This window comes from Parasteatoda tepidariorum, chromosome 4, assembly GCF_043381705.1.
Source record: "Parasteatoda tepidariorum isolate YZ-2023 chromosome 4, CAS_Ptep_4.0, whole genome shotgun sequence".
NCBI lineage: Eukaryota > Metazoa > Arthropoda > Arachnida > Araneae > Theridiidae > Parasteatoda > Parasteatoda tepidariorum.
In genome coordinates, this window is record NC_092207.1 from 28,241,488 (window position 1) to 28,266,567 (window position 25,080).

General features: G+C 30.1%; 1 protein-coding gene across 2 annotated transcripts in view; it reads left to right on the forward strand.

The window, feature by feature from the left end:
• Window positions 1-25,080, forward strand: part of LOC107441771 (protein tiptop) — a 390,616-nt gene that overhangs the window by 198,289 nt on the left and 167,247 nt on the right. Inside the window, exon 1 of one of the 2 annotated variants that reach the window (XM_043047778.2) lies at window positions 9,007-9,111. The exons of the other annotated variant lie outside the window; for it this stretch is intronic. The gene's annotated coding sequence lies outside the window, so the exon portion shown is untranslated. Of the gene's footprint in view, window positions 1-9,006; window positions 9,112-25,080 lie in introns of those variants that run through there. 2 annotated transcript variants of the gene reach the window in all.

A 25,080-nucleotide genomic window follows, 5' to 3' on the forward strand; every position in this document is an offset into this window, starting at 1 on the left:
ATCCAAATTCCATGAAGTCTCTGAAATGTGTATAATACGGAGGAATAAAGCGGAAAAGAATAAAAATGTTAGTTTTAAAAATTGTGTTTTTACTTTCAAAAAAGTTGGCTACATAATTCATATACTTATCTGTTCTTTACATTGTATTTGTGACGTTGTCAGTTCTATAGTTAAACTCACATTTGATAGTTTTCTGACACTTTTATTTAAACTCATATACGGTCCCCAAATCTATCCTTAAAGAAGCGCGTTAAATGAAACAATAATAAGAAGAAACAAAGAGCGAGAAAAGCAGGGTATGGGGGTACAAAGAAAGAAAAAGAAAAGGGGGAAAATCAGAAAATCCAGTTCCTACAAAAATGGCTGTTTACACTGCGCATGCGTGGACGATTCCGCGTTGCCCTGGGCAACCATCATGAAGCACCCGTTGATAATGAGCCCGTGTAGATTGCCAAGATAGACAGGAACTATAAATCACAAGAAATGGGTGTAGTGGGGGGATGCCTACAAGAGAAATAGGGGGGTAGCAAAAAAAAAAAGGAATAAAACCTTCATACAGCCGTGCAGCACCTATGGGCTATCTGAAGGGTGGGCTTATATTTACGAGTCGGCAGCTGGATTGTTGTCCAACTCTACTTGAGGGCCTATATCACCCCATAGGGAGAACTAGGCTGGGAATCTGTTATGCCGGATTGGGCCATATCCATCACATAGCCGGACTGACTTATAAATAGCCAAGTAAGGATTTATCCGAATGATTTTATGTGACCTTTCCAGTTCCCTGATTGGTCATTGGCCGGGAAAGGTACTAACGGTCAGGAAACGGTTTATTTCTACGAGGTGATGGGGATGGTAATTTTTTTTCTTCACTTTTCCATCTTACCTTATCCGAGAACAGGGATTATCTACAAGCAATCTGCTGCAATCACTGGTGATGGATTTCTTTCTATGGGATGCTTTCTAACTGCTTCAAGTCGACAGAGCTTTCTAGTCCATGGGCATAGTACTTTTTCCTATGGTGAAAAATAACATTGTTAGGTAATCCAAGTTGAGTTTCATGTTATGGTACAGGACAAAGCATTTATATTGAAAAGTTAGTTTTCTCACGTTTTTTTCATGCGTAGCTGTGGTCAAATCATTTTTAAATTCCGATTGAATCTTTAATCATTGAAATTTTGAGCAAAAATGCACGAGAATCATGAATTATAGGATACAAGACTTTCAATTTAACTTTTCTTTTAATTGGATTCTTTGTTAGATTTCCACACTAATCATGCGATTTTTCCGACATTTCTCTCCAGAAAAAAAAGCGAGTCTCACTCAAATTCTTAATATTTATCCTGTGGTTTACATTCAAATTAAGACGATATATAACTAAATTTCAAGTTTTAATTAATAGCGGAACTTCTGAAATAAAAGAAAGTACTTAAATGTTGCATCAAAATATTTTACTTGTAAATAGGGTAAAAAAATATATGAGAATGTTAAGATTATGACAGCCATACTTTTAAATAGTTCAAATATGTTTTTAAAAAAAAACCTGTTTAAAAGAAAGAAGAAAAAAGTTGTTGACAAAATTTTTGCAAGGCATGTCCTCGACCTAGAGTTGCAAACATTTTATGACTAAGAAGAAATTATGAGAGACAAATTTAATATAGAAATATATTTTTCCCCTTTTTTCCATGCTAAATCTTTAGTCATAGAAAATATTTTAATATAGTTTACTAAATCAAAAATAAATAAATCAATGCCTTAATAACACCACACGCATGTTTATCTTAACTCTAAATAATTATCAAAGCAATAACAGTAATAAAAAATATTTGTAAAATTGGCGAAAAAGAACCTTTTTTACTAATAGTTAAAGAACTACTTTTTCGCCAAATTTGGCAGAGTCGAAGTGATCTCTTGGCAACCCAGTCAGTGTCAGGAAAGAAAAGAGAGCGAAATTCGGGATTCAGAAAGGGATAAATGACGGACGTGAACCAATTTTCAGACTAGAAAACAAAGGAAGATCTGGAGTCGTCAAGGAACATGGCTGCAAATGAGAAGCAGAGGACTGAAGCACAATTTCGGAAGGATTTTTTTCTTTCCCTTTTTACAATCCTTATCGATTCCCTAACTCTTCTGTTTCTTCCCTCTTTTTACTTTACTTTTTTTCCCTTTTGTGTTAAATGGTTGCCCGCTTTTCCACTGGAATAGTGTCTTTCCTGTCATGCCACGGAACAACTGTGTTCTACAACATTCTTCCACTTTCGAGCGATCCTTTTTATCTGGCCTTTCTTTTAATTTTTTTCTTCTTTTTTTTTAAAGTAGACCTTGTATGAAGATTACTGTAAAAAGATTGAAAAAAATAAATGTTCTATGTTCCCGAAGCTATTTTAACGCATTGCGTTTTTTTTTAATTTTAATTTTTGTTCGTTTTTTAAAATCTCGTCTGAATTCTTAAAATTATTGTTTAAGCGAAGAATGATTCTCGTAAAACGCATGAATTTTGAACATTATTTCATATTAGCTAAAAAGAATTTTTATGATACGATTTAGAGCGTTTATTAATCGTAGATAACTAAACATTCATTTAGAATAGACAACCGATCTCTGGCAGTTATGCTAATTCGATATGTTCCCGTTGAGCTCACACTTCCTAACTCATAGTGCCTACATAACTAGTGAAATTATATACTTTTTGAACTTTGCTGTATTCGTCGTCCAATGGCCTAATGATTTGAATATTAGGAATATTGAAGTTATTTTGAATATTAAAAAGCCCAGAGAAGACACGAGCAAGCGCAGATTTTGTACCTTCTGTCCATCTAAGAAACGCAGAATGACGAAGGCTACGTGTGGAGATCTCCCTGGCAGAGCGGTATCTCCCGCCAAACGCTGGGCGAAGCTTGAAGGTAGCGGGTTCGAATCCCGTTGTTACCCTCAATGTATCTTCGTGCTGTGCATTGCTGTATTGTGCCAGCTGTCCTTCTACTTTACAAAGGTTTATAAGCCTTAATTGAGCACACAAGTCTGCAAATGTATGTTGAATCAATGAAACCAATAAAAAGGCTATGCGTGGTGAGCACACTTTTAACATCTGCCACGACTGCAAGCTTTTCGTATTTCTATTTTTGGATTTTAATATTATAATAGTTTTTTTTTTCTTGTAAGTTACGCTAATTTGTTTAGATTGGATATGAAAAAATACCTCTTTAAAATTCGTAATTTATTAGTCTATTGATTAGTTACAGATTAACACTGATTTAAATTTAATAATCTAGGGTTAAAAATGCTGACCTAGTATGAAAAATATTCTAAACAATGAGAGAAAGGCATTTTTCGGTACAACGTCTTTTTTACTGTCTCGCAATTGAAAAAACAACATTTAGAGGCCGTTCAATTGTAACATAAGCATGTTTCTGCCATTTTTGGACCCTCTTTTTTTGTCAACAAAATAAACCAATTACAACCCTCCTCCCCTCGCTTACGTAAGAAAGTCGCAACACCACTTTGTTTTTTTTAAATTTGACTTTTACTGCAATAATCTATTTTTATAAATTTTTGAATTCGTTTCAAACAAAATATGTAGTTTTGGATAAAATCAAAGTTATGGTAAAAAATTTACTTTATATAATTTACAAACTCCTTGAAGAACTTTTTTGCAATTTTTTTTTTCCTCCAATAAAACTTTTATTTTGAATTTGAAAATTTTGCAATTGTAATTTTTTTCAATTGTTCTTTTTCTTTACGTTCAATAATTTTCTTCACATTCTAGTAAGGGAATTTTAGTGTCTTACGTAAGCATTGCTCATACCCGTCTTCCCTCCTCTTTTAAGGCTTGCTTAGTATTTTAATGGTCTATGACTTCACGAGGACTTTAATTTACGTTGTTTTTTTTTCAATTTTATAGCAGTGTATACTGTTTTTTTAATAGACTTACCAGTAAATCGTCTCTTAATAAATTGGTTGATTAGCAGAAATTGGGCACTGTACCAATTATATTTGAAAAATTTTAAATACCTTTGCAATACTTAATAATCCTTACAATTTGTGTATTTTATTAAAAAAAAAATAATAAAAATGGCTAACTACAATTTGTTTTATTCAATGACATTCAATTTAAAAAAAAGCAGATTATTTTCTACAGTTAACTGTAACCATGCCTTGAAATTTTAAAAACTCGAGCAACTCTATAACAATTTTAAAGAAATTATGTATTTTGTTAACATAAAACTAGATTTAACAAATATTTTCAACTGAAACGGATTTGTTCCAATTTATAAATATTTAAGAAACTTCCAAGTTTCGACAACAATGCTTAAAATTTCCTTTTTACTTTCCATTTCAATTTTTCAATAATAAATAATTAGTTAAACTGAATTTTAGGTACAAAATGCTTTTAAGTATTAAAAAAAAAGTTAAATCGTATTTATTGAACATTGGCAAGCAGTATTAAAAAATTTAAGTTATGCTTATTCATTTTTACTTTTTAAAAGTTGCATTTAAATGTTTATCTTTTCATTTAACTTTTTCACTCTGAATATCTATTTTGTCATTTAAAAATATTACTATTTAAATGTCTACCTTGTTACATAAACATTCTACTATTTAAATGTCTATCTGTTGCATAAACATTCTACTATTTAAATGTCTATCTCGCTATTTGAACGTATGGCTTGCTTTACAGCTTAAACTAATATCGTGTTTCTATCGTGGCGTAGTTTGTTCAAAAAATTCGGTTGTAATTGGAACTGTACTTTCCAAGTTTCAGAATTCCAAATAACTAACGTTTTTTAAAAGCTCAATACGTTAGAAAAATAATTGAATTATTTCTAATTGCAAATATCAATATAAGAATGACCATTTTCATTCATTAATTAAAATGTATTAATTAATCAATGTGAAAAAAACTCTTGTAATCTTATGCTTTAATTAAATTAAATTTAATTAAAGGAAATAAATGTAAAATTAGGAAATAAAATATCTCCCCTCCTCCTTTCGATCATCAGAAAAATTCGAGAACATTCTGCCACCATTGTCAGATTTCATCGATCGCCCGTCATAGAAATATCGTCTCATTCTAAAAGGCCACAAACAGAAACACGCGTCACTGCGCACGAGGTCCGACAGAGGGCGCACTAAACTACCGTGGAAGAAATTTCATTTTTGCATGCGGCGTAGAGGGCGCTGTCTTCCTGAGTAACATCTTTACGTCTCCCGCTGCTGACAGGCATCACTCAAAGATTACTGCAGCAAACATGGGGGCTTTCTACAAATAGCGATTTTGAAATACTGGTTAGATTAAGCTCACTAATAGTTATTTAACTATCACTATTATATTTTTTTTCCTAATTTGACTGTCATTTTTAATTGATTTTAAATTCTTAGATCTCTTAATAGAATATTTCCAAGCCTAAATTAACAGATACTTTTAATTTTATTGCTGTGTCTTAGAAAGATTGAATTCTAGGTGTGGGAGAATTTAATCGATTACCGTCCAAATTTCGTTATTGATTATTCTGTATTTCTTTTCATAACCTTCTAAATTTCCTAAACTTATATAATTTAGTTTTGTAATATTTTATATGAATATTAAGTGCCTTAAATTTTGTTAAATATAAATTATTGTGGGTAATTAGAGATTTTTTGTATATCCCCTCTTTAAAAATTGTACTAAGACTTAAAACATTCAAAAGAAATATAAACGGAAAAGGTATTATCTTTTAGTTTTTATAAAGTTTGGAGAATTAGAGTTATTTATTTCTATAAGTTCTTTTTTAAGCATTATTTTTAAAAAAATTTTTCTTTTCAAATCTATGAATTTAATCATTTATTGTTAGTTGATCAAGTATTTTATCTATTCTCAGAAAATAAATTAAATTTTTAAGTGAATTTATACCAATGATAGGGATATCGTTGTTCTTAACAACATTCATTATCTAGTGTAAATTTCGAACACTTTGGACCAGTTTTGACTCTTTCACCGGAATTATTAAAATTATTTATTTATTTTCATCAAATGTAAGATTTTGTAAATATATTAATCTCAATTATCAAATAAAAATTATTGTAGTAAATTTGAACTAACACGTAGTTTTTTGTTCCATTTTTATCTTTAAGATTTCTGTTCATTTCTTCTATTTTGTATATTTGTGCTATGTGACGTATGATTATAATTTTAAATATTAAGTTAATAGAAAAGTTTTTTCCATTCGCTCCTTTTATCCCCCCCCCCCCGGTTGGTAGAAGGCTCTAGAAATTTTGATAATCTCGAGGCATTTTCTAAAGTTTAAAAAATGTATAAAGTTTTTCAATTTTTTAAAAACAAAATCTCGTTTGCTAAGATTACAAAAAAAAAAAAAAGTTTTTCTAATTATTAAATGCATTGTTAAACCATTTTTTTCTGTGTTACATTTTCTTATCATGAATTATCTAAAATTGACCACGACCGTGGTTCGAACCATCAACCCTCGGGACAAGCAATTTATTACTCAGCCCTACCGGTTCATCTGGGTATCAGACTTATTACAAGCTTTTTAAGTAATTACTGCTGTTTGTCGAGGTAAACATATTATAATTATTTCCTTTAGTCAGGTTGTATATTTATATTTAATTCAATCTCTAAACTCAAATCCGATCTATTTTTCTGGGCGAGAAATGCCTCTTGCGTTTAGAAATTAGATCGAAATCTAACGTCATTTATACGAACAAATCATTACAATTAAAAAAAAATTATTTTCAGAAGTCAAAAGATAGTTGTAATATTTTAGAATTATTTGAGTATAATTTCATAACTTTTTTTTATTGCTTAAAAAATCATGTTTTTCAATTATTCAGAAAATATTAGGATAAATTTTTATAGTAACCGGATCAATATGTATTAAGTAAAAGAGTTTTCCGACAATATAAGCTTCTACGATCTTCCACGTGTTTCGTCAAGACGGAACAGAAATTGAAACGTAGCTCCTTTACGTTTGTATATTGCAGAGAAAGATTTTGCGGAATATTGCTAGCTAATATTTTTTTTCCTGTTTCTTTTTCTTCTAATTTTATTTTTAAATAAACTATCAGATAATCTGTTTGGGTACATTTTATATAAAGAGGGAATAGAGTGGATTTATCAATTTTTAAAAATTAAAAAAAAAAAAAAAAGAAAATCATCAAATATAAAAGAAAATGTAGGGAAACATGGTATTCGCTAATTATTGTCAAGATTAAAAATAATCGAAAGTTAAAAGATGAATGATAGTTAGATGAAACTTAAAAATGTGTCTACTAGTTACCTCAATTTTTACCTGCAATGAAATATGTTTTTGATATTTTTGATTCCGCATCCCCTAATATCGATTGGTCATGTTTTAGTGACATTTATTTTCCTTACTTTAAAGTTCATTTGAGACTCTTTAATTGTCACGAAATGCACTGCCGTGCAATAGAAAAGTGAATGTAAGCGACAATAATTTCATAATCGATAAATATTATTATTATTATTATTTTGCCTATTGAAAAAAAAGTAAAAAAGTAAGAAAGTAAGTTTTTCTGAAATTCTATTTTATTTTTGAATAAGCAAGAGGAGGAAGATAATTGAAGATCAAGAGGTAAGATCTACTTTGTGTCCATTTTCCGTACAAATGACGATTGGATAGCAATTACTAAATTTTGCCAAATCGGATATCCCCGAGAGTTATTACACAGTATAGATCGGCAATGCTGGAAAAAAAACGGTTTCTGCCTACGTGTTTTGCCAACGCAGTGAAGAACAGAGAGGAGTATTGCAAAGAAAACGACGGAAATACCAGTGCGGACGTTTTGATTGGGATAGAATTTTAAGGAAAAAACTGTTCTTGTCCAAATCAATTTTTACTTTTTTTCAACATCAATAATTTTATTTATTTATTTTTTTAATTTTTGGGGAAAGTAAATAAATACGCGTGGTATTCGAGAATATTTTTTTTTCTTTTAAGATTTCATTCGAATGCTTGGCTTTCATGGACGTAAACCGTTTTATCCCATGATCTTTAGTTGTCAAGCCGCTTTTCTTATAATCGGTCGTGAAGTTCTTACGTTGTTTTTTCAATTGCTCGGCCGTACAGGAGAAACTGAAAAAAAAAAGTAAATAAATGAACGTCAATAAATAAATACAAATGAGTTTATTTAAAAGCACATACTATTTGCTATTTGCAAAGTAAATAAAATTTAGTCGGTAAAAATAGAATAAATTATACATTCCACAAAGGGTGTGGAATCGGTTTGTTAATTATTAACTGAAGAATTATTTTACAAACCAGTGAGTGTTGCATCTATTAATCATAATCCATATCGTCATTCGCGTAATTAATCTTTCATTTATGCTCCCAAAAATCACAAAACGTTCTAAAACACAGAATAAAATATGTCCCATTGACGTCGTTGATGTTAATAGTTGATAGCATTCAATATACAAAACTTTCCCTTCCTATCCTATGGGCATGAGTGCTTTAAAGTGTTGACATTCTTTATTATGAAATTAATCGCGATGAGTTAAGCCTTTGGGGTTACGCGAGTTATTGGCATTATTCTAAAGAAAGCCCGAGTAAGTAACATTCGATACGTTCTTCTACCGTCTGCCCCTCCTCACCACATCCTTCTTTAACTCGAACCAAGTTATTCCTTAATTTTTCATTCGGTCTTTCGATTCGGTTATTCGAGCTTTTTGAATTCATAAGTGAATTTCGAAGGAGTCCCCCGAATTCGACACATGCCCGGGGAATTCCAATTTTAATCCTCCTTACCTCCCCTTTCTGTTCGAAAGTCAAAACATTCTCTTTTCGTTCGAGAAATAAATAAGTGTCTGGCAACTATTTTTAAAGCCACCAAATCAGTCAAGCCGCTTGCTGATGACCCAGGGGACTAGAGAAACCTTGCAACCAGTGTGACAGCGCGAATCCCACACTTTCTGGCAGGGGTGCTCCACCCGGAGGTCGAACGTCTTGAAGAATGCAAATCATTATTAAGTAAAATTGGAGCAGGGAAAGGGAATACTCCAGAATGAAGGGCAGGAGTTAAAAGTGTGCGACATCACCTTCGAGGACCCCCACGCTCGATCACCTTATAAATGGACCCTGGGATTTGTGGTACACCCGGGTAGGTTGACACATTTTTAAGTCTTTTCCTTTAATTTTAAAAGTTTTCGAATTCTTTGTCGCCCGCACCTCTTTTCATACTTATGGCGCATTTTCAATTTCTTTTCGGAGAAATAATTACCCAATCGTTGAGGGTTGTTTGTTAGGGTGTTCAAAAATTAATGTGCAAATTAGGTTTAGTGATTTATGCAGAAGTACTCATTTATTTGTGTTCGGTAATTAACGACTATTTAAAATGGTATTTTACATACATCCATAAAGAAATGTTAATAAATTTAGAATGAATTGTCTCTCAAAACGATCTCTCGTCGACCTTATGCTTCGATAACTCAACACAAACCTATGAACTCTCAGAAAAATTTATTCAAATGTTCAAACATGAACTAAAAATATCGGTACTACGAACCATAATATTGTGCAGATTTACTGCTAACTTAATAGCGTTTTAAATTAAAATTTATTTCCCTTAAAGTTGAACCATAATGTCATCTGATCAAGTTTATGAAATACGATAGTATGGTTCTACTACTTGGTACCATATTAAAGTTTCAGTATATTTGAACGATATTGTGGTTCAACCTTCCCCAAAATTTCTAACAGTGCTTGTATCCGACAATATTATTAAACCTATTCTTTTTTGCTATCAGTGCAAAGGTTTATCAAATTATTATTTCCATTCATCAAATTCTAATGAGTAAAAAGCAAACGAAACTACTTTTCTTCATCCTATTTGTTTTTTTAACTGAATGATTCTAGTTTGAATGTTACGAATGTTATTAATTTAAAGTACAAATATTTATTTCGCAAATAGAAATAATTTTTACCATAAACCATAGCATGAGCTCAGAAAACGACGTATGATTAAAACGCAGAAAGCATATTATGATGTCTCCCGCTGTTCATTAGAACTCTGAAAGATTAAGAAACATTTAAAATATGCATCTTATTTGTCATCAAATTGAATATGACACTGCAATCTACAATATGACTCAACAAATACATGTTTGTATTTGCATACATATATATATATAAACATTTTGGTCCAGCCTATAGGAACAGGTGGTTGTCCGCCCACGTCTCGACTTCCGTATTTCGAAGGAAAATTCCGAAGAAGACATTGAATCGAAACCTGTTCTGGGATGTCCTCGCCTCATGTCATCATAGAACGAATTATGACCATCCTGGAATAGATTAATTTAATCACATGATGATGATATGGCGTCATCTGAGGTAACAGGCAGGTGAAACGCTAATCATTTATCTTCAGCCGCCATTTTGTTTCGACATAAAAGGAACTCGAAAAGGAAGATCACCCCGCAACACTATCTATCACTTTTTTCTTGTTTTCGAATAGATAAATTTATTTAACCATCTGCCTTACCTTTTTGATTACGTTTTTTTTTTAATGTTATATTAAGACATTTTAGCACTTGGTTTCTTGGAGTGAAAATGCGCTTTACCGAACAATATTTCTCAAACTTGAGAAATAATTTGTGGTTAAACATGTATATTCTTAAAGTGAATTCGTCCTTATGTCAAATTTATTAAAATTTTACTTTCGGACCTTCTGTAAAAAGCTGATAAAAGCTGACTCAGATTTCTCACACTGATTGTATCTTTGTAAAGTTCAATCGTTGACCGATTTCACATTCGCGTGGCTTACACATGATTGAACTTTTATTAAGACAACGTATTCACTCTTTCTACATGTACTTACAGCAAATTTGTCCCTATGCAATCAAATTGTCAAAACTTGACGCAGGTCAAAACCTGATTAAAGTTTTGTCATGATAACATTTTCACAATTTTTACATATGCTTACACTAAATTTGTCGCAATGCGATCAATTTCTCATAAAGCCGGTGCTGTTTTTCGCTTGGCTACCCATTATTAAAGTTTTGTAACCGCATTTTCACAATTACGGTATTTATTAAAATTTTACTTTGGGACGTTCGATTATTTATTTGTTGTTAACAATTTGTTAAATAACTGGCTCTGAATTTCCGAACTGCTTTTATTTTTGTTCAATAGTTAACCAATTTAATTTTCGCGTGGCTTACTCATGATTGAACTTTTATCAAGACAACATATTCACTATATTTACGCGTACTTAAGTAAATTTGTTCCTATGCAATCAATTTCTCAAAAGCTGGCGCAGGGTTTCGCTACACATGACTGACATTTTTTTCGCTATATTATTTTTACGATCTTGTACATGCAGTAAATTTGTCCCAATATAACTAATTGACAAAAAGCTAATGCTGATTTTCGTGTGGTATACACTTGATTGAAGTTTAACAGCGATATTTTCAAAATCTTTACATAACATTTGATGCAATGCAGTCAATTTGTCATAAAGCTCACGCTGAATTTGCGTGGCGACACATTTTTAAAGTTTTATAACTACGGCATTTTCACCATCTTCACATGTATGTACAATACATTTGTCACAGTGTAATACATTTGTCCCAATGTAATCAATTGTCAAAAAAGTTAATGCTGATTTTCGTCTGGCACGCTCAAAGTTGAAATTTTATCATGACAACATTTGCGCAATCTTTTCATGTACTTATAGATAATTTGTCAAAATCAATTCACTTTGTCAAAAACTCATTGCAGATTTTCGTGTGACTTACATCTGATTGAAGTTTCATCACGATAACATTTTCACAATCTGTCGAGTATTTGCAATAAATTTGCTTCAATATCACCAATTTGTCAAAAAGTTGGCGCAGATTTTGACTTGGCTTACATATGATTGATGTCTCATCACAATAAAATTTTCACTATCTTTACATGTACTTAGAATAAATTTGTCAATTTATTAATAAGTAAACGCAAATTTTTGAACTGATTGTATACTTGTTAAGTTCAATAGTAAACCAATTTTTTATTTGTATGGCTTACACGTGATAGAACTTTTTGTCTTGACAAGATTTTCTTTTGCATTATTCGTACTTACATTGAATATGCCCTAATGTTATTAATTTGTTAAAATTTAGCCTCGAGATTAGCATGGCCTACTTACGATTGAAGTTTTATCATGACAATTATTATAATATTTTAATCAACTTACAGCTTATTTGATTTAATGTATGAAATATGTCAAAAAACTGACGTAGATTCATTGATCTAATTATACAATTATATATTGCCATGGTCAACGAGTTAATTACAAATCGAGGCTTTATTTGTCATTTGTGTGAAGTATCTATTATTATTTATTTATTATTTTTGCGTTATTAAAAGTACAGTTAAATCAAAAAGAAAAAAACTAACTATACCGTTGTTACTACTAATAAAGTTTTTATGTTAGAAAACATTTTATTTTATTGAAGGAGATGTTTTTTTTCCAAACCATTAGCACTTTTATTGACTTAGGAACAAAATATTTTTCTTTTAAATAATGATATTTTAATATATTTCTATTACGTTTTACTTAGCATGCAGTTTTTTTTAATCTTGAATTTCTTCTTTCAATTTACCCTTTGCTCTTGAAAACACAAAGCTCTTCTATAATTTATTGCTTATAATTTTTTTCAACACGAACGCAAAATTCGAATTTTAAAGTTAATATTTTGTTTTCTATTTTCCTTATTTTTTATTAAACATGGAAATGTTTCTTAGCACATTTTTGCACCATTTCAACAACTTATTCAGCTGTATCACACACAGGCTTAGGCTGATTTTTATTGTTATTTATGTATTCGTAGATTAATATTTTTACTTAACATTTTAACTTTTTTCTACGTTTTTGTTTCTTTTAACTACCTAGAACGACAATTTTAATTCATTTTATTTTTGTTTCTTTAATTTTCGAGTTTTACTTCATTTTCCATCGTTTTTTTTCCCCTTTCCTCATTTTTCCTTATTAAACGTAAAATTTTAGTAAAATTATTCCCTACACTTTTCTAAGAATCCAATGAAACTTACTTAACCTCTAATCGTTCTTTACTTTAAACGCTTATACTCTTTAAATTCTTGTTTTTCTTTAAAAAAGTGAAAAGGTGGAGGGGGGTAGTCATGTGAATGAACTAGTAATTTTCCTCTTGAGCTAAACATGTAACATTACGCCAGGCTTGTATAATTTCGTTGTTCTGGTAAAAGCCACTCTCTCAATCACTATAAAAACTTACAAAAACAAATGAATAAGTTGACTTGTCAACTTAATTGTTCTTTGTGGCTGTTGTGTACGTAACTTGATGTGAATTTTAAGTAATCATGGACGTGTTTTTCTTCTTGTATAACGTGATAGCTTTTGACATTTCAAGGACAAATGTATATTTCGAAAGTGATATATTTCTATTTATCCGTTCCGCATTAGAAGGTAGAAAAATATCTTAATTTAAAATGATTGGTTTCGCCGCAATATCCGCGAGGTTTTTATTTCGTTTTAATCCTTGCTCCGATCCTAAGAGTTTTTCGTCTCGTTGCGTGTAAATCTATTGTTTTTTGTAACTTTGTTCTTTAATCATTGTGATAAATAAGGCTTGGGTAAAACAAACATGCCTAAAAGTGATAACAATATGTATTATTTTGTTTTTTAAGTAGTAGTGTTTTCCATTGTTATTTTTTTTATTCAAATCGAAACTATAGTATAAATTGTCAACATTGTTACATTGTTAGAAATTTCTCGGGAAAAAATGACTAAATAATGATTTATTTAATTGTTATTTTACCATATTCTAACAAAACAGTCAAATAACCGTAATAAAAGATGGTATTCAAACTGTTAACTGTGAGTAAAACCGTTTACTAACTGCATTCACCTAATATGGTTAAACAACCAGAGTTTTATATCACCAACTAGTCCCATATTATGAAACCGCTTAGTTCCTTGCAGTTGGGTACATATTATAGCCGAGAGGGCAAATTTGTCAATCTAATGACAGGCAGAAAGTGGGTTCGAGTCCCTGCGTTAACAGATGGAGAGTTTCAACTGTCCTGCCCTTCTCAATTTGTGACTCTGGACTGTTGAAATAATATACTCTCATTCACAAATAGATGGCAACACCATAAAGCTGCTTAACACAAAAAAGTATAGTATTTCCAATCTCTTACGATGTGTAAAACAATCATCAAAGAAACTAATTAAATGACATTCCACAGTTTGTTTGATAAAACACAACTCAACCACACCTAATTCTAATGCCCATTATCTAATGAAAAGCCTAGCTCCAATGTCCAGTTAAATTTTTTTATGATTTTAAAAATTTCTTTTTTATGATTTTAAAGCCGTACAGGTTGAAAATGGAAAAAACCGTATAGTTTTGTATTCATGGTTTTTTAACCTTACAAGTTGTAAACGGTTTCAAAACCGTAAAGGTAAAAAATGTTCTTTACCGTAAACTTTACGGTTGCTTGGATGGGCAGACTGCTGCCAGTTATTTTACCGTATTTTTAGAATGAAAATTCTAACAGTGTTGAAATATGGGAGCGTGTTATCATAATGAGGGGTTAAGTTGGATCACATTACCGTACTTCGTAACAAGCGATAATAGGGTTCATATGGTTCATTTTATCACCATATTAAGGCTTCGTATTAAGGTTGAATATACACCACTATTATGGTTTGACATTGGGCCGATTTTTATATAAGTGTATTTATGNAAAAAAATGGCTAAATAATGATTTATTTAATTGTTATTTTACCATATTCTAACAAAACAGTCAAATAACCGTAATAAAAGATGGTATTCAAATTGTTAACTGTGAGTAAAACCGTTTATTAACTGCATTCACCTAATATGGTTAAACAACCAGAGTTTTATCTCACCCACTAGTCCCATATTATGATTTAAAGTGATTGGTTTCGCCGCAATATCCGCGAGGTTTTTATTTCGTTATAATCCTTGCGCCGATCCTAGGAGTTTTTCGTCTTGTTGCGTGTAAATCTATTGTTTTTGTAACTTTGTTCTTTAATCATTGTGATAAATAAGGCTTAGGAAAAACAAACATGCCTGAAAGTGATAACAATATGTATTATTTTGTTTTTTAAGTAGTAGAGTTTTCCATTGTTATTTTTTTTAATTCAAATCAAAACTGTAGTATAAATTGTCAACATTGTTACATTGTTAGAAATTTCTCGGAAAAAAATGGCTAAATAATGATTTATTTAATTGTTATTTTACCATATTCTAACAAAACAGTCAAATAACCGTAATAAAAGATGGTATTCAAATTGTTAACTGTGAGTAAAACCGTTTATTAACTGCATTCACCTAATATGGTTAAACAACCAGAGTTTTATATCACCAACTAGTCCCATATTATGAAACCGCTTAATTCCTTGCAGTTGGGTACATATTATAGCCGAGAGGGCAAATTTGTCACTCTAATGACAGGCAGAAAGTGGGTTCGAGTCCCTGTGTTAACAGATGGAGAGTTTCAACTGTCCTGCCCTTCTCAATTTGTGACTCTGGACTATTAAAATAATATACTCCCATTCACAAATAGATGGCAACACCATGAAGCTGCTTAGCACAAAAAAGTCTAGTATTTCCAACCTCTTACGATGTGTAAAACAATCATCAAATAAACTAATTAAATCACATTCTATAGCTCGTTTGATAAAACACTACTCAACCACTGCCTAATTCTAATGCCCATTACCTAACGAAAAGCCTAGCTCCAATGTTCAGTTAAATTTCTTTTTTATGATTTTAAAACCGTACAGGTTGTAAATGGTTAAAAAAACGTATAGTTTTGTATTCATGGCTTTTTAACCATACAAGTTGTAAACGGTTTCAAAACCGTAAAGGTAAAAAATGTTCTTTACCGTAAACTTTACGGTTGCTTGGATGGACAGACTCTGCCAGTTATTTTACCGTATTTTTAGAATGAAAATTTTAACAGTGTAGAAATATAGAAGCGTGTTATCATAATGAATGGTTAAGTTGGATCACCTTACCGTACTTTGTAACAAGCGATAATAGGATTCATATGGTTCATTTTATCACCATATTAAGGCTTCGTATTAAGGTTGAAAATACACCACTATTATGGTTTGACATTGGACCGATTTTTATATAAGTGTATTTATGTATTTTTTTGTAACAAACACTAAATCTTAATTATTTGCAGTCAAAAGCACCAAGGCAACTTTAGAATAGTAAAAACTCTGTTTTTACAAGAATTTCAGAGTTGCCATTAAATTTTTTCAATAATTATCAAGATTGTTCATGAAATTTTCATCACGAATCTGTCTGTAATTAAAAACTAGAAGACAATAGCTTGGAACTAATTTTAGTGCGGTCATTTAATTAATTATATGGCCATGCATTTAATTAATTAAATATAAGAAGGCTATGAATTTATAAGATTTTAAGCATTTTATTATAGAATAGTTTTTACTTCATATTTCTTAAAAATAGTTTTTATGTTTAACATGTTTATGTTCCTAAACCTTCATGCATTTTCTGTAGTTTTCATGAATTTTAGTACTTTCTTCGGAATTACGGAAAACTTTGGAGAAACTTGCCTCGTTTTTTTTCAATTTCAACTTTTTTTTAAAAATTTATTTTTGATTTTTGAACGATTCCTGATTTTAAGTTACAGTAGTTACAAACATTTATTTATTTATTTTGTGTATGGATTAACGTATATTTATTTTTGGTATACTCTTAAAAATTAATTTTTTATCCGTATACGATTAAATATATCGGAAATTTTGTTTCTCATTTGTAAAAATCTTTTATGTGAAATACCAGTTAAATTTTTAATTTGCTATTTAGTGCCTATTGTAATCGTGAGTAGAATTTCCTTTCGAATGAAGACTTTGCCTATTTAAGGAAAATTATTAAAAATAGCTTCATTACTGTGAAAAAAACAACTACGGGCTGTAATTCCTGGTAATGAATCACAAATTCCAAATTTACATTTCTGCAGGCATTACATTTTTGTTACATTTATTACGCAATGAAAAATATTTTAAATGGCACATTATCAAAACCTTTTGTTCCTTGCATTACTTACTAATAACTTTAAACACTTTTGGAGGAAGTTTTTAACTGTTATTTTAGTGACGTAAAACTTTTCTTTTTTTTTTAATTATTTAGTTTAGAGAGCATTTATCCTGTCACTTATTATTAGATATATCTAATTTGCCGTAGTTTTTGTTTTAATATTCTACATTATTTCGTAATCAGTTTGACTGTTTTTATAAACAAATGAAAGCTGATTGAGTAATTTTTCGCACATTTTCTAATTAGCCTAAAAGCATATGGAGTGATTGTAATGATCTTAAAAATTACCGGTCCGAATAGAAACATAGGAGTTTTTTCCTATCAGCCTAGCACTATGCAAATGGCCGGCAACATTTGTAAAGAGCTGGATTACCTAGTTAGTATACGACTTATCCATTTTACTGTTAAAACAGATCAATTATTATGGAGAAGATAGAGTAAAGTTTTAAACTATCGTTAAAAGCAATTTATTCGCCATTGAAGTTTTTTTTAGAAATTGTGTCATATAGGGCAAAAATTATCCATTTTAAACTATATTGAATATGAATAATATTAACACTAGAAAGACTGAAACTTAGTTATATACCTATATTGCCCAAAAGCAGTCAAAATGGCTGGATTGTGAAAGAATAACTAATGTGTAGAGAAATTTGTTTAAAACTAATTTTTAATATTTTTTTATATTATGTACAGTTATATAACAAATATGTTGTACAAAAAGTCAGAAAATTCTAAGAAATCGTGTCATTATATACATAATTGTTTTTCTAATTGAAATTAAAAAGCAGTCAAATTGACTTCCTTGGGCAATTTAGTGTTAATTAGAGCCTGTTTAGACACTATAAAAATTAAAGTTTATTATGCCCATAGCGCCGCAATCAACTGGTGTTGAGCTTCGGATTAAATAGTTAGTTTATGTATTTTAAACAAACATAGTTTCAATTTCTAAAATAAAATATTTATTGGTCAAATAATAAGAAATATTATATTTTATGAGTAAAACATTTATCTTTGGTATCGAAGAGATACATGCTAAGACAAGTACAGATGTTAGAATTTTGCTATAATAATTTTTTTTCCTCTTCAAAATCTCTCTTTCAACTTTACTTACTCAACAGTTATAAGTAGTAAAAATAAATATTTTTTAAAAAAAATCGAAAACTTAACGAATTAAATATCTTATTTTAAATCCCTCTCTTAACTCATTCCCTCATTTAAAGAGAGTTATTTAACGTTGTGTTATTTTATCTCTGTTGTAACTATTAAGTATTAACATTCGAAATTAAAATTAGAATCATTAGTAACATATTATCGTTGATTTATACTTTTAAAATAATCATTTATTATAACATATTAAAAATAAAATGGAACCATATAAAATTTATTACCATCGGTTTATATATTTTAAATAATCATTTAAATCGTCTGATCATTAAATCACTGAAATCGTCTGAAATCAATTACTATTATTTTATATTTTGGTAATAATAACTTAATGTGCTCATTTTAGATTTAAAGTAGAATCGTTTGAATTCTATTTGCCATTGGTTTATGTTTTTTAAATAACCATTAAATTTCAAATTCAAAATAGATTGATATGAAATATAATACTATTGATTTATGTAAATTAATTTTTCTCTGAAACTGATTTAAATTGAGCTACTTTAAAGTTCTGCGTAATTGAAATACAAAACTCCAACTATATTCGACTGTTAATGCCGTTATTTCAAAATCAAACGATATATTTTTTTCAAATATTTTGTTATTGATTCATTTTGTTTCCTTTAAAATATACTTCAATTGAGTTACTTACTGCAAAGTTATGGGGAGCTAAAATGTATAAACTTCCTTAGGTTTTGAAACAATTTCAAAATAATGCAATTAAGAACTTACCACGATAACATTAAAATTCCTTTACTAATTCCTTAAATTACGGACCACGGACGAAATGTCTAGGTAAAAATATCCGCGCGTTTTGTTGAATAAAAAAAGTTCCACAAAAAGTCGTAGCTGGAATTTTAATGCGAGATTTTTTCATAATAAGCCCTTAATTGACTCTTTTAATGCAGCTTTTGTTTATTTTTTTTATTTCCTTCCGAATTTCTTCGCCGGAATAATTTCAAGCGGGATTATGGTATGCAACAAAATCTTGCCTTAATTTTGCTACACACAAAAGACTATTACGTCGAGAAGTATCGTCTGCTGAATAGTTCTTCGATTTCGAACTATTAGAGGGTAAACATTAAATTAAAATTTTTGTTCTGGTGCGCGAATCATATTAAGATTGTGCACAATTTTTGTAATTCTATCTTTAAAATTAATGTTTGCTATTTAACTAATAATGAGGCAAGATGCAAAATTTGTCGAGTTTTTTTAAATTGCGTTATTATTTTTTTAGAGCATATTTATTATTCCTTGCTTTTATGCATTTTCAGCATTTGTGTGATAATGATATTTATTAAAGAAGAAATTGAAGTTATTTCTTCAAATTTTATGATACTGATTCTAAAATTGGTAAAATGAATATTTGATTGTTTATTATTTGCTAACAAAGGTTACGAAAAATTTGAAAGGAACATTTACTTATAATGAATAGCTTTGTTGTTTAAATAAAGAGAAAAAAAATATTTATATTTTAATCATTTTAGATCAGTTAGATTTAAAGAATTCACATCACTTTATTATTTTTTTTAATTATTATTATTATTATTTTTTTTTTAAGACTTGAATAAAATTTATTTAAGTTGAAACTTTTCTGGAAGGAAAAAAAAATTCTTTAAACATTTTAGTTATATTTCTAAATATTTATTTCTACATTATATTAACATATTCATTCGATTTTAAATGCATTTAAAATATTTTATTTTGATTTTATATTCAGTTTGTTGAGGAAATTTAAAAACCTCAATTTTCAATTAGGAAATTAATTAAATAAGTGAATATTATAAAATTATTATTCATTGTAATTGGCTCTGTGTGAGAATTTTTTTTCCACAATTCTAAAATCAGTAAAAAAAATAAATCATAAAATTTGGATGAATTTAATTGATTTCCAAATTATCATTTTCATCAACCGCCATTCTAAATCGAAAACCAACATGGAAGACATCCCATCACTCGCGAGAGACGAGAAGACGCCAGCAAAATGGCTGAAAAATATTGATTATGCACTTGAAGGGGCAACGGTAGCTGAGCCAAGCAGCCATTTTGAGTGATCCACGTCACATGATTGACAGCTTCTGCCACAGCGCCATCTCGTGGATTTCGCCTTAGGGTCCGTTTCATGACGTCATCGTTCCTCTTCTTCATCTGCCATCCTCCTTGGTTTGCCGCCATTGTCGCCATTTTTAATCAAGCAAATGATTCTACAATTGTAATTTTAAAAAAATATATAAATCAGTCTAGTAATTTAATAGCAATTGACATTTAAATAGAGAGGGGGAGGGGGGTTCTTTCATTGCCATTACTGAGGCAGCATATAGTGAATAAAGTTCTTCACTTTCAATTGCAATAATTTTATTACTATTTCCACAGAAAATATTATATTACTGCTTTTTCTTCTGAAATATGATTTATTATTTTTTTAAAATAATTTTTTTTCGTAAATTCGATTCACATTTGCTCAAAATGTATATTAATCTGTTTATCTTGCTAACTAATCTCAGTTTGTTAACTATTAACGAGATAAATTTTTTAAACTTAGTACTAATTTTATTGTTTTGCTAAATACGTGCTTCAGTTAATTTTCTCCCTTAAGCTGGGTATGATATTTATTTATTTATTTTCTTCCTTATTTTTCAATTGTGATTTTCCCCTAATTGCGTAATTGCAATCGTTAATCGCAGTTAAATGCATACTTGTAATTCTCAATTCCCACTGTGTTATTATAATTGTTTGTATATTTTCTGTTGCGTTATACAATATTAATTTTCAAAGGAATTTTTTTTACAGTGTTTGATATATTTTACTTATTATGATTTTAAATTTTGTTTACATATACTCATAATCCAAGTTAATAACATAAAAACATGCTGTAAAAATGATAAGAATATAAATTGAAACGGCTTTTTTACACTGTTTGAACGATTCCTATACTTAAGGAAATCGTATTTTTATGCACTTGCTAATTAATATTTAAATTTGCCAAAATATGTTTTTCGCAAGGCAAATTTCATTCTTTTCTTCTTTTTTAGAAAAAATAAGTAAATTTGGAGAACAATAGAAATTACGCATCGATAAAATATATTTTTAGAAATTTCAATAAAGAATAAAACCTGCATAAAAAATATGTGACAAAAACTTCTTCGATGGTAAAGTTTATCTTAAAATTTTTAAGTTAAAATTCTTTAAATATACAATAGTAAATAATAGTATAAAAAAAAGACGTTTATGCAATAATCCTTTATTTATACTATTTTTTTCCTTTAAATTTTGTGAAATTTTTTTTTTTAATTGGTTTAACTGGAAATCATGTCCTTCTGATATACGAGTTTTAAATTCTGCAAAATATGCGGTACTTACTTAATATTTAGATTAGAAGAAAGTAAACTCAAAATTGCGATAAAAAATTTTAAAAAAATATTTCAATAAATTAAATTTAATTATTTTTAAAGTTCTCAATTATTTCATAAAAAAGTAATATATTTCCTTTTTAGTATTTTTTACGTGTTGTAAAATTTTTTCTTACAATGTATTTTCTTACAATGGTCATGAAGCAAAATCCACTAAACTTAAACATAAGAAATTTAATTGCCATGAAATTTCCCATTAAAATTATACTCGAATCAAAGTTCTTACCTTTCTTGGAATTTTTCTTTGCAAGTATATATTCCCATCAACAAGAGTACAAATAATTATGGTTTTACTCAGACAATCGATTTGTAAAGGCATGCAAACAGTGGAACAGGGGAGGGGGCCTTGGCCCCCTCACATTTTATAAATGAAATGACGCGGCCCCTTCTAGAATTACAATTTTTCACTCCATATTTGTGTATTTAAATTTAGAATTAAAAAGAATAAATAACTTTGTATGCCTGAAATCTGAAAAAAAAAAAAAAATTACTGTTTCAAGCAAGCTTAAACATTTTCTTGATGAAAACTGCTGCCAAATCATCCCTTACCGTGGTGCGTAGCGTTTTTAAAAAAAACTTAAAGGTGCTTATTTTCGTTCTTTAAAAGTTCTTATAGTTGTTTTTTTATTGGATGTTTTTAAAATGTGCTTTCGCCGTACAGTCTGTACGCAGCGTATGAAAGCGCCAATCATTTTACATGTTTGATAAAGTACTTACGGGTTCGTATGTGCGTCTACTGAGCTGGGTTCGGTAAGATTCTTGCACTCTCATGTGCAACTCTGCTGCATTTTGCAAGATATTCTCAATTTCGGGCTTCATATTCCACCCTCTGAAATCGAACTTACTTATCTCTCGATCTTTTTATGGTGGCTAATATAATCAAGAAAAGAGTTTGTTTTTTTTAATCAGAAACTATTTATTTTATCATGATCATGTGAAGTCTTTGAAAACTATTTTGCATTTTGTTATTGTATATAGTGCTTAAAAATATTCTTTTAAGTGCTTAAAAAGCACTTAAAAGGTGCTTATTTTTTGTAGAAAGATTTGGCTACGCACTCTGAATAAATATGCTCTAGATTTTCATTGAAATTTACCCGATATACCTGGAAAACTCAAGGAAATATACGTCCCCAGCAGAGGAAATATACGTCCCTATTGCTGACCAATGGGGGAAATTCTTGGTTTCATATGTCACAACCATAAATATAAAGGTCACAACGAACAGAATAAAATTTTTAAAAAATAAAAAATGATGAAACAGAATTTTTAAAAAAAATCTTTATATGGGGGATCAATTATTGACAGGTAAACAATACCTTTTATTAATTTAATTTTAATTTTGAAACAATTCAAATCGTGAAGTTAAAATTGCAAGTTTGAATTCCTGATTGCATTACTGTGCATTTTGTCAGGTTCAGATAATTTGGACTCGGTTTGTACTTATTTCTTTCTTTACATAATTCAGTTAACCTACTTGAAATTTTTTGAATATAACTCTTATTTAATTACTCTTTATAAAAAAAAATATAATGATGATTTGATTTGCAAGCAATTAAAGCTTTTATTAAAAATTATTACAACCATACGACATAGCATTTCATATAGTCAATCAATCTAAGTATAATTGTTATATTGTAAAATTTACCACACACGGTGATTTCTGGAAAAAGCATTTTTTCGGTCTATAGGAAATAATGTTTTAAAGCTTTTCCTCTTGTTTTATTGCATAATAATTCGGGTTAATAAGGCACCCTTTGTCACGAAGACTACAAAAATTAATCATAAAACATAATTGCGTCCACATGCAGTCCAGACGTCGTGATTCAGAGTCCATTGAATCATATTTCGATGGCTCTATTTTTCAAACTTGCTCAACTTTATTAGAAGTTAATTAATTATAAAAATATTTACTTCAAATTTTATTACTTTCACGTTGTTCTAGTCGGAAAAAGTTTCTGAATGAGTTTATTTTGTTTAATTTGCGTCCGTAAAATATTTCCGGGAAGTTATGCACCAGTTCAGTGTCCTGGCTTTTAATAGGCTTTTATTGTTTGGAAATAGATTAAATAAAGTAGATTAAATTAACTGATGAATAAATGGAATGCTTAAATATCATTGTTTTGGAAAAAAGCGTTTTTGTAATATGCTGGTTTGGATACTTATGAATTCAATCTAATTGGATTTCATTTGCATTTCTTCATTTAATGGGATTTGAGCAATATAGTAAACAGTCATGTTTTTTTCCATTGAAATTTTTTTCATGAAGCTGTTATTTAGTTTTGTTTCCCGAGAAGTATCTTATAAAATTCCTTTAGACTTGGAACTACAATCAGACTCGTGAGATTCTTCGGAAGATGAGGAAATAACTTGGTTTGGTCTTGGATTTAGATTTGTTAATAATGTTCTTTAATTTTTCAATCTATAAAAAAAAAATGTTTTCAATATTTTTAAACTTCAAATTATTACTTATTTTTTTAAATTTTTTATTAATCTTCACCTGTGAACCACTAGCTTTCAAAAAAAAAATAATTTTTTTGGAGCTTTATATCTTCGGTAGATATAAATAAAAATTTGGATTAAATGTGGGCCACACGATAGGCCAGCTAGTTATATCTCTAGATAGCAACACAATACTCTGAAACATCTTATTACCCATATTTTTTTTATTTTATAACCGACGTTGAGCAGCCGACCCGATACGACTATCAATGTTCAACTCCATAGCCTTGCAATTTTGTGTCCAACCCTGAGGACAAGGGAACTTTTAGTTCAATCATCAAGACAATCTAGCCTTCATGGAGGACTTATCCGCATTTTCGTTACATGGAGGGGAAAACCTCCCATGATTTGCCCAACCGCGGAGAATTCTAACCCGCTATCCGTGTAATACTGAGGTTGTCTTATGTCAGCACTGTGGTCGGTGTGAGCCGGGTGCAGAAGTCGTATCTACCAACCACCTCTGGGATTTGAACTTGGTTCACCTCATTGGGAGGCGGAAGTTCTATCCTCTGTGCTACCGCAGCTTCTTATTACATATATGGAGCTACCTATATGTATCCGTCGTTGAACAGCCGACCCAATTTTCGGGTTTGCGACTACTCATGTTCAACTCCGTAGCCTTGTAATTTTGAACCCAATCCAGAAGACAAGGAAACTCCTAGATGTTCCGTGGATTCCGAGTTCATCAGTATCCCCAGAGGTATTTATTTGTTATAGGAACATGGAGGACTTTGCGACTCGACAGATTTAACGTTCATCAGTCACCATTTACTACACGGGGAGTCTTCGCCCGGCGGCGATCGAACCCACGAACTCTTGGACATGGGCCCAGCTCCCTACCGACCAAGCTATCTTGGCCTGGAGCTACCTATATGGAAATTGTGGTGCTGTTCACGAAAAATGTTCTTCTGCACCTGAATCATTTGAAATGAACTT